Source organism: Acomys minous (genome assembly GCF_964271855.1).
Source record: "Acomys minous genome assembly, chromosome: 18".
Classification (NCBI taxonomy): Eukaryota; Metazoa; Chordata; class Mammalia; order Rodentia; family Muridae; genus Acomys; species Acomys minous.
The window spans coordinates 62,113,526-62,129,781 of NC_140501.1; the positions used below are offsets into that span (position 1 = coordinate 62,113,526).

At 43.1% G+C, this 16,256-nt stretch overlaps 1 protein-coding gene and 1 pseudogene across 4 annotated transcripts in view; both read left to right on the forward strand.

Moving 5' to 3' along the window:
- The window catches only part of LOC311588919 (uncharacterized protein), an 85,966-nt gene that overhangs the window by 38,680 nt on the left and 31,030 nt on the right, over positions 1-16,256 (forward strand). The gene's annotated exons all lie outside the window — the stretch shown is intronic.
- LOC311589563 (ADP-ribosylation factor-like protein 5B) lies at positions 4,565-7,242 on the forward strand (annotated as a pseudogene). Its single transcript has 2 exons — positions 4,565-5,075; positions 7,219-7,242. The product of its transcript is annotated as an ADP-ribosylation factor-like protein 5B (transcript).

A 16,256-nucleotide genomic window follows, 5' to 3' on the forward strand; every position in this document is an offset into this window, starting at 1 on the left:
TGTTTATATGCATCTCTTTCCTTAGATTGGGGAAATTTTCTTCTATGATTTTGTTGAAAATAGTTTCTGGGCCTTGGAGTCTGAGATCTTCTCTTTCTTCAATGGCCGTTATCCTCAGATTTCTTCTTTTCATGGTGTCCTTGATTTCTTGGATGTTTTGTGTCAGGATTTTTCCAGATTTAGGTTTTCTTCAATGGTTGCTTCAAGATATGTGATTGTATCTTCCAGACCTGAGATTCATTCTTCCATCTCTTGGATTCTGTTAGAAAAGATCCCCTCTGTGTTGCTTGCCTTCATCTTTGAGATCTCACGTTCCCGTTTTTCTTCTGTCTCTGTGTGTATCATTTAATCTATTTTCATCTTCAGGTCTTGAATTGATTTTTTTATTTCTTTCATCTGATTGTTTGTATATTCCTGAGTTTCTTCCATTGCCTCTTTACAGGTCTTCAGAGCTTGAACCGTTTTATTGATTTCTTTCATCTGGTTTGTTTTTTCCTGAAAAATTTCCAATTCTGCTCTATGTGCTTCTTGTATGTCTCTCACCTGTTTGGCTGCATCTTCCTGCATTTGATTACGAATTTTATTTGTTTCCTCCATGATCATCCTCATTACTAAGGATTTGAGGTCATTTTCTTATATTTCCGATGTGTTTGAGTTCTCTGGGTTGTTTTCTTTGGGATAGCTTGGGTCTGGAGATGCCATATTGTTTTGGTTTTTTTTTTTTTGCGTATGCTTTTATGCTATCATTTAGATATCTTGCCGTCTCTGTTTTTGTTGGGTAGCTTCCAGAGTTGGGTGGGGCAAGTCCGATAATAGATTCACCTGTTTTCTCATGATTTTCCTAGGACAGAAGTTCTGATGCTTCACTGGTGTGGATGGCAGGAGGCTAGCCCTGTCGTGTTGGACTCTCACATCCAGTGAATCTCAGCTCCCCTGTACTGTGGGTTTTGCAATCATTCTGGGTCTCTGAATGTACACTGGGCCAGGTCAAAGTGTCCACAGCCTTCTGGGTCCCCTGCCAAGACCAGATAGGGACACTGGTCCCGAACCATGAGTCAAGCTCCACTAGATTCTCATGGCCTGAGCCGTCTGCTGAGCTCAGCTAGGGACTCTTGATCCAAAATGCACACAGAGTCCAGCCAGAGTTTCCATGCTGGGACTGTGTGCCAAGCTCACCTAGAGTGTTTGTGCCCAAAGTGCATGTTGTGTCTGTTATATTCACAGGACCTGAACCACCCACCAAGCTCAGCCAGGAATTCTGGACCCAAACTGCACACAGTGTCCAACCAGAGTCTCCAACCTGGCCCGAAACCACAAACCGAGCTCCGCCAGAGTCTCAGGGGCAGAATTGCGCACCAAGCTCAGGCAGGGGCTCTGGAACCACACTGTGCGCTGAATTCGGCCAGGGACTCTGGGCCTAAACTACAGGTAGAATCCAGCCAGATTCTCAGTGGTGTGATTGCGCACAAAGTTCAGCTAGAGTCTCTGGGCCCAATCTGTCTGTCAAGTCCATCTAGGGACTCTGGTCCATAACTGTAGGCTGAGCTCAGCCTGCGTCTCTGGCAGAACTGTGCGCTGAGCTGAGCTAAGCTAGTGTCTCCGGCAGAACTGCACACTGAGCTGAGCTAGCATCTCTGGCGGAACTGCTCGCTGAGCTCAGCTAGCATCTCCGTGGCAGAAGTGTGCCCTGAGCTGAGCTTGGATCACAGCAGCCGAACTGCACACTGAGTCCCGTTTGGGTCTCAGGTCACAAGCCGTGAACCAAGTTGAGCTTGGGTCATGGAGCCCAAATCGTGCAGCACAGCCCAGATCCTGCCCAGAGTCCCCTCTCCCACAGAAACTCCCACTGGCCACCACACCAATCGCCTCCGCCAGCTGCAAACCTCAGTCACCGCCACAGCTTCTTCTGTTGCTGCTGCTGCTGCTGTCACCGCTGTCACTAACGCTCCAGTCTGAGAAAATCTGCACTCCTCCCATGTGCAGGGGCACAGAGGTCCTCTGCACCCTGGTCCATTCGAATTGTGGAGCACTCCTGCTGCAGTGTAGTGGGGGCCTCGGTGTTCCTGGTTCAGAATTCTGTGCAATTCCCTGAATTGTTTACTGGAGCATCTAAACACAGCCCACACTGCTCGCCTCCATCTTGGATCCCCCCTGTTTTTTTTTTTTGAGACAGGTTTTCTCAGTGTATCTTTGACTGTCTTGGTCTACAAAGTGAATTCTATAACAGCTAGGGTAACACAGAGAAACCTTGGATTGAAAAGGAAAACGGTATATATCATACTATGCATATAAAATATATAAATTAAGCACCTTTAAAAGTATGAAAGATTTATAAAAACATTAAATACTTCCCTTTCTTTTCAGATTTGGTTCAATTGTCATTGAGAGGAAGTGCTGTCATAGACAGGATACAGTGAGCATAAATAGTCTCTGGTAGCTTTCACCGTGGCAATTACAATGGGAGGAGTATTACACAACCAGGACTTTCCACAGAGGTGTGCATCATGCCTCCAGGCCAGGCACATGAGAGGAACACCAACTAGCCAGGCCATGCCAGTGAGTGGTGAACCATCCAGCCAGGCGTTGCCAGTGATGGTTATATCACCCATCCTGACCAGACTATTGACAGGAACCCCAACCCACCAGGCCATGCCGGTGACGGTGCTTCATCCAGCCAGGCCATGCCAGTGAGTGGTGCATCATCCAGCCAGGCCATGACAGTGAGTCTTGCATCATGCAGCCGGGCCATGCCAGTGAGTGGTGCATCACCCAACCAGGCTATGCCAGTGAGTGGTTCATCATCCAGCCAGGCAGGACCAAAGAGAGTAGAATCATCCAACCAGTCCAAACCAGGGTGAAGAACATGATTCAAACAGGCCAAACCACAGAAAAGAGCATCACCCAAGCACGCTAAAAGAAATAGAGGAGAACTATGCAACCAAAGTGAAGAGGGTCAGAGCCCAGCACTGCAGGAGAAGGTGCAGGAGAGGAAGAGGATGGACAGAATCTAGAGAAGCGAACAAAGCAAGTGCCTGGGACCTTGGAGGAGAGGAAGAGTAACTGATAGTGGGGATAATAGATTAATTATCATGTTCACCTTTGTGCTCAATATTAATGAATCATTGCCTAGATGTATGATAATTTGGGGGATATTATGGATTATCAAATAAATGATATTTTGTTAAATGTATTACTGAATATTAATAGTAATAAAAAAGTGGCAAAGGTGAGGATTGAATCTAAGTCCGAGAAGTATTGAGTGAATCCAAGCTTAAAACAAAATACTTTTGAATGAAAAACTGTCTCCCATATGTCTCTTTAAGAGAGACTCTTCTGACCCAGAGACAAAAAGCAGCTTCCTGTGGGCACATGGGAGATAAAGGGAAAATACTTAACACACCCAGGTTGGCTGCTGCTTGTGGCTTAACTCTCACAGAGCAATGGTGGCTCCAGAAGTGGCTCCAGAAGTGGTGTGGTTACAAAACTGGAACTGAGAGGCCAGAAAATTTACAGATTAAGGTGCAGAATGTAGTTAACCACTTAAATTAAAATACAGAGACTGCTATGGTCTCTCTCCAAAGTGCCATGGCACCAAGGACTTGGACTTTCTCTGACTTTGTTTTGGTTGCTGTCATGGACCAGGTTGCATGGTGGGTAATGGTGATCATGGTTTTCCATGCTTTCTCTACAGAAGATCAGGGAGAGAGTGGGGAGAAAGCCAAGGGACGGAATACTAAGGTACAGGTAGGCAAAATGGAGGAATGAACAAAACTCTTCCTGATAGAGAATGGAAACTTGACAGCAGCTGGAGCTCAGGGCTCTCTGGGTAAAAGATTCTTGTCAGCCATTTCTCTATTTAGGTTCCGCCTCAAAGATCTGTCCATTGGTGAGAGTTGGGTGTTGAGGTCTCCAACTATTAATGTTTTGGGATCGATGTGTTAAGTTTTAAACATGGTTGTTTTACAAATGTGGGTGATCTTGTATTTGGGGCATAGATATTCAGGACTGTGATGTCTTCTTGGTGTATTTTTTCTTTGATGAGAATGAAGTGTCCTTACCCATCTTTGTTGATTAATTTAATTTTATTTTTTAAAGATTTTTAAATGATGTATACAGTCCTTTGCCTGCATGTACACCTGCGGACCACAAGAGGGAAGTAGATCATATTATAGATGGTTGTGAGACACCATGTGGTTGCTGGGAATTGAACTCAGGACCTCTGGAAGAACAGTCAGTGCTCTTAACCTCTGAGCCATCTCTTCAGCCCTCTTGACTAATTATAATTGAAAGTCTATTTTATTAGACATTAGAATGGCTACATCAGCTTGCTTCTTGGGACCGATTGCTTAGAAAAACTTTTCCCAGCCCTTTATTCTCAGATAATGTGTATCTTTGTTTCTGTGAACAACGGAGTCTGCAGTGGTTCCAGGCTCCATGGAAGTCAAAGCTTCACTGGACTCTGAGGCTCCGGGGTCCAGGTAGGTTTGCTGTAAGCTCCACTGCCGGTGCCTGGGCACTTGTAGCTGAGTGCTGCACTGGGAGCCTGTCCTGCCTGGGGCTCAAGATGCGGCTGATTGTTACTAAACTGTGGAGCCTTTTCTGTAACCAGGACCACTGGTTACAGTGGGACTGGATAATGCAGAGGAAACCACCATTCTTTATCAGCTCTTCATGAATGAAGTACTTCTCCAACCCCAGGAAGCAATGCTGAAGAAATAGCTGGGAAGAACTCTCATTTTCTTATGTGGGGCGTTGGAGGTCACGCGTCTCTGTGGTCATCCTGGAACACCTGTTACTCAACACCAGAGGTCACCATTGTTGTGCAGAGCATCGACAGGGAATGACTGGCTACCACAAAAGACGAATTATACAGAACGTTGGCTCATGAGGATTTAAGGAAAGCTGCAGTCCTTGTCTTTGCAAATAAACAGGACATGAAAGGGTACATGACCACAGCTGAGATCTCCAAATACATTAGTTCAATGAAGGATCATGCACGGCACATCCAGTCATGTTGTGCGGTAACAGGAGCAGAGGTATGCCAAGGTCTAGAGTAGATGACCTCCAGGATTGGTGTGAGATCATTTTTTTTTTTGCTTGAAAATGACTTCTCTATTTATTCTGTGACATGAATATTTTTCCTAAAACTTTTGGCTGCTGAGGCAGCAGCATGTTTAATTTATAAAAACACAAACCTCTAAGCAACAGTTGAATCAAGGGTCGTTATACCTAAAGATGTTTTCTTTTTTTTAATTTTTAAGAAGTTTAAAAATTCCAACTCAGTTGTTATCCCATCACTTTTATCTGCGCATTCCTCCCTCTCTCCCGCTTTCACCCTACTCCCCTCCCCTAGGTCTAAGACCGAGGGGGACCTCCTCCCCCACTATATGGTCATAGGCTATGAAGTCTCATCTTGGTAGCCTGCTTATTCTTTCTTTGAGTTCCATCAGGCCTCCCCACCAAGGGGAGGTGGTCAAATATGGAGCACCATAGCTCATGTCAGAGTCAGTCCCTGCTCTCCACATAAATGTGGAGAATGTCCTGTCCATTGGGTAGATCAGAGTACTTGTATTGTCCTTGGCTAGTGCAATAGTTTGATCAGACAGCCCCGGGACCCAATCCACCCAACAGGATGTTCTTTAGTTAGATGACCATACTTTGTAACTAAGTTTGCAGCAACAGAGCTCTTCTTACTGTGTATTCTAATTTTTCATTGTCTGCCTTGTAGAAAATGTTTGTCACATTGTTCCTGTCATGTGAAGGTTGTTATGGCCTTTAACAGTCAATTTCCTTTAATTCTCTGTCACCACTCCCTCCTTGCCAGGAACTTACTGGTTTGACAGAACAGCAGGGGGAATTGTCATTTACTCTCTCCCCTGCACTAAACATTCATTTCTCTACAAACCCTATTTATCTTTTGGAGAGAATTAATTACAACAAAGAAAACCTACCTAGAAACTCTCTGTGTATGTAAGAGTTAGTATCATGAATACTTGCTTTAAATTTCCCTCACCTCTTTGCATATCATAGTATAGTTTTACGTTGTTCTCTGCATGGTAATTAAGTACTCCATTTATTTATGGAAGGAATTAAGTTCACTTTTGTGCCAACAGCATTTGGTTAAAAATTAATCAAGGTGAGCCAGGAGTCCTGGCACACGCCTTTAATCCTAGAACTTGGGTGGCAGAGGCAGGTGGATCGCTGTAAGTTCGAGGCCAGCCTGGTCTACAAAGTGAGTCCAGGACAGCCAAGGCTACACAGAGAAACCCTGTCTCAAAAAACCAAAAACCAACCAACCAACCAAACAACTTTCGAGCTGTGAGGGTGGCACACGCCTTTAATCCCAGCACACGGGAGGCAGAGGCAGGTGGATCACGTTGAGTTTGAGGCCAGCCTGGTCTACAAAGTGAGTCCAGGACAGTCAAGTCTACACAGATAGACCCTGGCTCAACCCCCCCGAAAAAACTAATCAAGGTGAAGCATCAGTTTGAAAGTCCAGCTTCAAATATAAATATTAATAGTTCCATCTGATAGCTGAAGAGTCTTTACTGTGTGTATAACTGCGAATTTAGTAAAATAGACTAATGTGGAGTTAAAGTCAGGATGCTGGGAGTATGTTTTCCATCCATTTACTGCCTGCTTTATGGTCAGCAAAACCTGAGCTATTTTGTCAGAGATACCACACCTGCTTTGGTCAGCAGCCAAAGTATGGATGGTTCTTTTTATTTCATAGGTTTGTAGTAGTATCTGTCAGAGCATCTTTATCACCAGCAGTATATTACTGAAAGGCAAAGTAACATGGCCTTTCCATAAGTCTGGATGAGAACGATGCAAGAGAGGCTTCAAGTGGTCCTCATCCCCACCCTACCCAAGTAGTCTCTGTGTAGGTAGAAGTGTCTCCTAAATTCTTATAAGGTACTATTGAATCTAATCCTAGCTTAGAGAATTCCTATTAGACTCAACAATCATGTTCTTTTTTGTTTGTTTGTTTGTTTTCTTTTCCTTTCTTTCTTTCTTTTCTTTTCTTTTCATTTTCATTTTTATTTTTTGGGTGGTTGGTCGGTTGGTTTTTTATACAGTTTTTTCTAAGTAGTCCTTGTCCTGGAACTCATTAGGTAGACAAGGCTGTCATATTCTTAGCAACATAAATAGTTTTATTCATTACAGAAAGGGTTTAATGCACTAGGCTTACTGGATGGTATTAATGGTTCCCCACAGGTGAAAGTGGGAGCGAACCCTTAAATAAAAGGCAGACAAGTGTTGTCATTACCCCTGTTTATGTCACATGTGTCACTTGCTGTATGAAAGGGATAAAATGTGTGCTAAGGGGTGGTTCTCCATGTTTGTGGTGTTTTTTATTTGGATCAAAATAAGCTCCAGTATTCATAAATATCTGCTCAAAATTGGTGTCTTAATTTCAGGTCTTTTAAAATGTAAGTTGCCTTAAATTTTGCTCTATTTCAGGTTTACTTGTTTGTTACATTTAGATAATTTATTGGAACTTGATATTTTTCTTTTTGGGGGGTGTTTATTTGTTTTATTAATTTTTTCATATTACATCTCAATTGTTAGCCCATCCCTTGTATCCTCCTATTCCTCCCTCCCTCCCACTTCCCCCTACTCTCCTCCCCTATGTCTGTGACTGAGGGGAACCTCCTCCCCCTATATATGCTCTTAGGGTATGGAATCTCTTCTTGGTAACTTGCTATCCTTCCTCTGAGTGCCACCAGGCCTTCCCATTCAGGGGACGTGGTCAGAAATGGGGTACCAGAGTTCGTGTGAAAGTCAGATCTCATTCTCCACTCAACCATGGAGAATGTCCTGTCCATTGGCTAGTCTGGGTAGGGATTCAAAATTTACTGCCTATATTTTTTTGACTGGTGCCATAGTTTGAGCAGGACCCCAGGACCCAGTTCTACCTGTCATACAGTTCCTCTCGTAGGTTTCCAGCACGCTCTGGATCCTTCTATTTCCCCATTCTCCCACACTTCTTTCACCTAAAGTCTCAATACGATGTCCTCCCTTCTGACCCACTTTCCTGGTAGGTAAAGTTTTTCATGGGACGTACCCCTTGGACTTGTGTCTCGATATAAGTGAGTATATACCATTTAACTCTTTTTGCTTCTGGGTTAACTCACTCATTATGATCATTTCTAGTTCAATCCATTTGTCCACAAATTTTGGGAATTCCTTATTTTTAATAGCTGAGTAGTATTCCATAGTGTAAATGTACCACACTTTCTTTATCCATTCTTCTACTGAGGGACACTTAGGCTGTTTTCATGTTCTGGCTATTATGAATAAGGCTGCTATGAACATGGTTGAGCATATGTCCATGTTGCGTGGTAGAACATTTTCTGGGTATATTCCAAGGAGTGGAATAGCTGGGTCTTGAGGGAACCCTATTCCCAGTTTTCTGAGAAAGCGCCAGATAGCTTTCCAAAGTGGTTATACTAGTTTGCATTCCCACCAGCAATGAAGGAATGTTCCTCTCTCTCCACATCCAGCATGTGATGTCACCTGAGTTTTTGATCTTAGCCATTCTGATGGGTATAAGATGGATACTCAGTGTTGTTTGATTTGCATTTCTCTGATGACTAATGAGGACGAGCATTTCTTTAAGTGTTTCTCAGCCATTTGATAATCCTCTGTTGAGAATTCTCTGTTTAGTTCTGAGCTCCATTTCTCCATTGGGTTATTTGATTTGGTGGTGTTTAATTTCTTGAGTTCTTTATATATTTTGGATATTAGACCTTTGTCAGATGAAGAGTTGGTGAAAGAGCTATTAACAATGCTGGAGCCACTCATCGATACCCACACCGAACTTGATATTTTTGTTTAGTGTTTGCACCCTTGATGTGAAAATGTAGCCAGAAGAAACATTTTGTGGATTTTTCTTAGTGATTCTATACCAACTAGAGAATAAATTTAAATTTTTGTATGTTTTAAATAGAACTCATCATCAAAAATGAGAGAGAAAAGCAGATATAAATCCATGGGCATGGTGGTTGTGGAGTGGGAATGGGAGCTAGGAAAATACCCTTTCTGTAAAGCACACTTTGCTTCAACTGTACTTCATTATAGTGTTTACAATAATATAAAAAACAATCTCATATTTCTTCTTATGGAACGATGATCTGCTTCCTTGGATGTAGGAAGATTGGCTGGTTCAGTTTTCTTCTATCAGATAATATGTTTATTTGTCTATTACCACATCAGGATTATATTGAAAGTGTTTTTAATAGTTGATTGTTTTCTTGAGTTTCTTCCTCAGAGAATGGGGAAATAGAAGGATCCAGAGGGTCCTAGAAACCTACAAGAAGAACACTATGACAGGCGGATCTGGCCCTAAGGGTTCTGCTCAAACTATGGCACCAACCAAGGACATTATGTGCAGTGAGCATCAAACCCCTACCCAGATCTAACCAAAGGACAGGACATTCTCCACAGTTAAGTGGAGAGTGGGGACTGATTTTCACATGAACTCAGGTGCCTCATATTTGACCATTACCCTGATGGGGAGGCCTGGTGGCACTCAGAGGAAGGATAGCAGGCTACCAAGAAGAGTCTTGATACCCTATGAGCATATTCATGGGGAGGAGGTTCCCCTCAGTCACAGTCACAGGGTAGTGGAGTAAGGGGAAAATGGGAGGGAGGGAGGAATGGGAGGATACAAGCAATGGGATAACAATTGAGATGTAATATGAATGAACAAATAAAAAAATTTAAAAATAGTTGATTGTCTAATGGCTACTGGTATAGATGCAGATTTGCCATTTGTTAAAAGTACAGTTTATGTTTATTCCAAATCCCCTTTTTAAAAGCATATAATTATTTGGATTAGAAGCAATATCTATTTGAAAGTGAAACTGGCATTGAAGGAGACCTTGCGCTGTTCATTGGGATATTGTCCATGGAAGTTCCCGTGAGGCCTGTGGAAGCTGCCATCGTTGGTTTTTCAGTTCACAGCAGTAGGAACCTAGTTATCCTATACTCCAAGAGTATACGATGGTAAAACATTTGACTTGAATGTTCGCTGTGAATCAAAGGGCTGTAAAAAAACTATCTTATGTAAAATGAAAATGTGTGACAGGTGCCTTTATTATTGTGTGATGAGCTCTCATTTTAAAAAAGAAATGTTTATTTATTATGTATAGAGCACTGTGCTCCCATGCCAGAAGAGGGCGCCAGATCCCATTACAGATGGTCATGAGCCACCATGTGGTTGCTGGGAATTGAACTCAGGACCTCTGCAAGAGCAGCTGGTGTTCCCACCCACTGAGCCATCTCTCCAGCCCCCGAGTTCTCAATGTATCCTCTGTTCTTGTGACGTCACATTAGCCATGATGACATGGAGGGAGTGGTCTTTGTTTCACACTCACCTTTGTCCTCACGTTATTTAGTGCAGTTTATATTGTACAGGAGCCTCCCACACCTGCTTTCCACCTTCAGAAGCTTATCTTGTTGTTTTTAATTTAAAAAAAGAAAGAAAGAAAAAGAAATTGGCTGATCAGTCATGGCGCACGCCTTCAATCCCAGCAGTTGGGAGGCAGAGGCAGGTGAATCTCTGTGAGTTTGAGGCCAGGACAGTCTACAAAGTGAGTCCAGGACAGCAAAGGCTACAACAACAAAAAAAAAACCCTGTTTTGGAAAAAGAAAGAAAGAAATGTAGAAGAAAAAGAAATCAGGATTTAGCTAACGTCTTTTCAACATGGTACAGCTCAAAATGCAAAACACCACCCTTACAAATCACATGAGCCATTTTCTTCCCTGAGCATGCTATCTTCACATAGAAGCACATTTGAGAATCACTATAGATGCAACTCTTGTTTTCTAAGGGAGTGTACTAAATATTCTTATCATTAATATGATTTATGTTCTTAAAATCTGAAGTATATGTGTATATAATATATCTATATAATATTTTGAGAACTGAAGATTGAATGTACACTGTTTGCTTTAGGTTCTTGTGTCAACATCTTTATGGGAATAGTACTTTTATTCTATGGTCACTAGAGAAACATATATATTTCATTGTGTAAAAAAATCATCAGAGCAAGACTACAGGGTAATGAGGAATAAACACAGCTCTGTATAACCTACAATAAAGCACACGGCAAAAATCAATCAATTTGGAAGCAACGGTCAGCATGATCTGATTATTATTTCTGAAACAATACCCGGGAATCTTTAATCAAAAATTTCTTCAGGCTGAAGCCGTTGTGTTTACATGATTGTTCTAGCAACATAGCTTGAGCTAAGTGTTCTCTAAAAAAGAAAAAAAATGTGACTTACTCCCGGTCCTAAACCAACAGACGTGCTATCTAAGCCTAAGCTTACTGCCAAGGAGTCCTCTATTGTAAAATATCTGTAAATCATGAAATACCAGCCTCACCTTCTATAGCTCTCCAAGGAGATTCTAAAGAAAAATTTCCCTCTAACAGTATCTAGCCAGGTATTGTTATGTCAAGGTCCTAACATTCTTGCATAGAGTGCCTTTCTTGGATGCCCCAATATGGAGGTAGGGTTGTATCTTCATAGTAGTATATCTATGCTTAGCATGCTAGAGACTCTGAACATTTTGCATTAGCACAGAAAAAATAAATAAAAAGAAAGCAAGTGTCTTAGTGAGGGTTCCATTGCTCTGAAGAGACACCATGACCAAAGCAATTCTGATCAAAGAAAGCATTTACTTGGGGCAGGCCTAGTTACATAAAGGTGTACAGTTTGGGAACTTAGCAAGGGGAACAGCATTAGGAGCACACTTTGGGAAATTTGTTTGTGGAAAACTCAGCTTTTGAGTTTTTGGTTTGTCTCCAAAGGTATGGATATGTTTTCAGGTCATCACAGAATCTTTGCCTCAGTCAAGGCACCCAGGGAGAAGATACTTATCAAAGCTTTCAGGGTCCTCATCCCCAGGCAAGTCATACATGTTCACTAATGTGTCTATGTCCTGGGGCACAGATGCCCAGGGAGGCATGGAAGGCCCCGGGCAGATTTGTGAGATGTCTAAACCCTGAGAAGGTTGCAGGGTTTCCAGTGAAAAGTCATCAGCCTCTTCTGGTTTCTTTGCTCCAGCATTCTTCTGTGACTCCTGGTCTCTTATTAACATGGCCTGGCTGGATGATGGACCCATTACTGGAATGGCCTGATGGGATGATGCTCTTCCCATTAGCATGTCCTGGTTGGATGATGTTCCTCTCACTAGCATGTCCTGGCTGGATGATGCTCTTCCCATTAGCATGTCCTGGTTGGATGATGCTCTTCCCATTAGCATGTCCTGGTTGGATGATGTTCCTCTCATTAGCATGTCCTGGCTGGATGATGCTCTTCCCATTAGCATGTCCTGGCTGGATGATGCTCTTCCCATTAGCATGTCCTGGTTGGATGATGCTCTTCCCATTAGCATGTCCTGGCTGGATGATGTTCCTCTCATTAGCATGTCCTGGCTGGATGATGCTCTTCTCATTAGATTGACCTGGTTGGATGCTCCCAGTGATGAATTCCCCTGATAGTTTCTCTGCTGTGTCACAATTTTTTGTTGCTGATTTTTAAACCACATCTGAGAAGAAAAAGTAATTTTTGATCTTGTATAGAAATAATTTTCTTTTTAAAAATTGCTTTAAATTATAAAATCATTTTCATACGATATATATGATTTAGTGTTTGCATTTTTTGATACAGCATTCCTCCATGTAACTCTCACTTTAAATCCCAGCACTCTGGAGACAGAGCCAGAAACTCTGTAAGTTAGAGACCAGCTTAACTGACCTCCAAGGCTACACAGTGAGACCCTACATCAAGAATACAGTCATTTCAATGCATTATTGAAAGTCAAGCATGGGGCCTTTGCCTGTAATGCAGCACATTGTGACATGGAGGCTAAAAGACCCTGAGATCAAGACTAGCCTCAAATCCTTTTAGCGGTTGTGCATGACTTTAATCCCAGCACTCCAGAAGAAGAGTCAGGCTGATCACTCTAAGTTCAAAGCCCACCTGGTCTCCTGCCTGAGTTCCAGGACATCTAAAGCTACACAGAATGACCCTGTGTCAAAAAAGACAAGCCTCTGTTCTCTGCTGAAAGGGAAAGGGGGTGGAACTGGAGAGATGACTTGTTAGATAAGAGCATTTGTGGCTTTGCAGAGGACTCAGTTTCCATTCCCAGTATCCAGGACCTGCACCTCTGCCTCCATGGACTATGCCAGCGCTGCTAGCATCCTTATGCACCAGGCAAACACGTGGCACACGTTCTGACAAGCAGGTACCCACACATACACATGAATAATTTTAAAACTTAAAATGACAAGAACAAACTGAGGCCCACAGGAGGCCCTGCGCTAGGTGACCACCCTGAGGAGCACTCCACACACCAACCTGCACTACCACATCATTAAGCTGGAGTCTTGAAGCCAGCTCCTGAGTTTCCTGCTGGTCTGGGAACATGTTCCTGTGGAAAGCATCTTGCAGTGCCATGATTTGTTCAAGAGTGAGTAATGTCCAGAACCGATAATAATGCTCTGGCTGTTCTGTTGGAAGAGACAAGAACATTTTTCATTCTTGAACTGTTTATTGCCAAACCCTAAACCATAGCTATCACATTACATTTATTTATTTATTTGCTGTTGTTCTCTTTTTCAAGACAAGGTTTCTCAGTGTAGCTCTTGCTGTTCTGGAAGTCCCTCTGTAGACCAAGCTCGTAAATATTATTTCCTGAGATGGGGCATGAGATGAGAGCTTTACCCTAGATTTAGAATACATGGCATAGGTGGTTCCAAGAATATTTTTATCTAACTAGCCCTAGGCCTGTGTCTGGAAGCTTCTATCCTCCAAACAATCTAATCTGCATAATTAGATCTTGAAGGCTGCAGCCTCCAGCCTCTGTTTTCCAACCAAACCTAGAGTGTTTTCAGCCTCTGAGACTTAGTGCTGAATAGGCTCAGCCTTTCTAGATACTTCTGACCTCAGGCAGGCTGGTTCAGCTCAGCTGTTCTGGCTTAAAAGTCCTCTCTTATTTTTTTTTATTAATTTATTCATATTACATCTCAGTTCTTAGCCCATCCCTTGTATCCTCCCATTCCTCCCTTCCTCCCACTTCCCCCCTACTCCCCTCCCCTATGTCTGTGTCTGAGGGGGACCTCCTCCCCCTGTATATGCTCATAGGGTATCAAGTCTCTCCTTGGTGACCTATTATCCTTCCTCTGATTGCCACCAGTCATCTCCATCCAAGGGACATGGTCAAATATGAGGCACCAGAGTTTGTGTGAAAATCAGATCTCCTTCTCCACTCAACAGTGGAGAATGTCCTGTCCATCGGCTAGTCTGGGTAGGGGTTCGAGGTTTACTGCCTATATTTTCCTTGGCTGTTGCCATAGTTTGCAGAGGACCCCATGGCCCAGACTCGCCTATAGTTTTCCAGGACCCGCTGGATCCTTCCATTTCCTCATTCTCCAAGGCCTCTCACACCTAAAGTTTCAATAGGATGTCCTCCCCTCTTACCCACTTTCCTGGTAGGTACAGTTTAAAAAAAGAAGTCCTCTCTTAGCTCATGGATTCAAACTGACTTCTCTGCTTAGAAAAGCTGCTTCTGAACTCAATGGATTTCAACTGTGCTGTCCTCCAGAACTCTTCAAGATCTCCCTTGCTCTCTCAAGTGATGCTCTGTGTTCTTGTGAGAACTGGGCATAGCCTATCTCTGACTTATGCTGTCAGATCTTCCTGTAAGTAATCACACTGTCTGTCTCTCTATAGACCATATTGTTTGGAATCAAAGGAATGTACTAAAATAAATCCAGAGAGATTAAGTATGTGTACCCAGCAAACATCTGTGTTCAAGCAGAATCCTATTAGGTCTGTGACATGATCCCTTGCTTGAGCAGTTCTGTTGCTGGACTTAAATTTCTCTACAAGAGGTGGTCTTGCAGTGCTCACCGGTAATCCCAGCATTCAGGGACTCAGACACAGGGGGCCTTATGTGAGTTCAAAGCCTGCCTTTTCTACCAAATGAATCCAGGACAGCAAAGGCTACTCAGAGAAACCCTGTCTGGAAAAGTTGACCTCGAACTCTGAGATCCCTTGCTGGGCAGAAAGGTCTGTGCCAGCATGCCCCAGCATACCTTAAAAATTCTAATTGAAATTCACTGTTCTCCTTCACATGTGCACTCACGTAGTGCAGTGCACAATGGACTCAAACACAATACCAATGAGCTGGTTCTCCACTTATGCTATGTGGGTCCCAGATTTGAACTCAAGTCATCAGGGTTCAGTGACAGCATACTTACTCAGAAGCTATCCTGACTGCTTCTGATTTTAAATGTCCCAAAGTGGACAGAGCATGGTGACACATGCCAGGAGCCACAGTATTGGGGAGGCTGAAGTATGCATATCAAAGGAAGCACGTGACCGGTAATCAAAAAGGTATTGCACATCACTTGCCATCAGGAAAATTCAAATAAAAGTAAGGAGGGGATGGACACATGGCTTAACAGTGTTTACCAGTACCTACTGCCCTTGTAGAGGACCAGAGTTCAGTCCCCACCCACGAAAGTGGATAACTCATACTGCCTGCCTTTTTCCAGCCCCCATCTGCACTGAACTCTCACACACAATTTGTACACACACGTGTGTTAAAATAGTTAAACATAATAAAATGTGCAGGCTGGAGAGATGGCTCAGGAGTTAAGAGCACTGGATGCTCGTCTAAAGGTCCTGAGTTCAAATCCTGGCAACCACATGGTGGCTCATAACCATCTATACTGCCATGCAAGTGTACATGAAGGCTCATACACAAAATAAATAAATCTTTTTTCAAACACAAGAAAATTTGGGGCTGGAGAGATGTAAACACCCCCATCAACTGAACTACTTGCTGCTCTTGCAGAGGACCCAGCACCTACAATGTGCCTCAGAACCATCAATGACTCCGGGTGCGTAGGATCTGACGCCTCTCTGATGTCCTTGTGTGCATCACATATGCGGTGCACAGACTAAGATGCGGGGAAAGACTCATATGCACAAATGAACTGATAATCTTGGTTGTGGACTTGATAATATCTAGAATTAAATAAAACCAGAGCAAGTGGGCATGCCTGTAAAGGTTTTTTTTTCTAGTTCACTAGAGATACAAGTCCCACTCTAATCCCATATCCTGAGAAAACCCACCTTGCCCATCCTGTTGTGGTGGTGTTAGACACTTTTAATCCCCTCACTCTGGAGACCAAGGCAGACAGATCACTGTGAGTCCTGTGTGACTACCCATA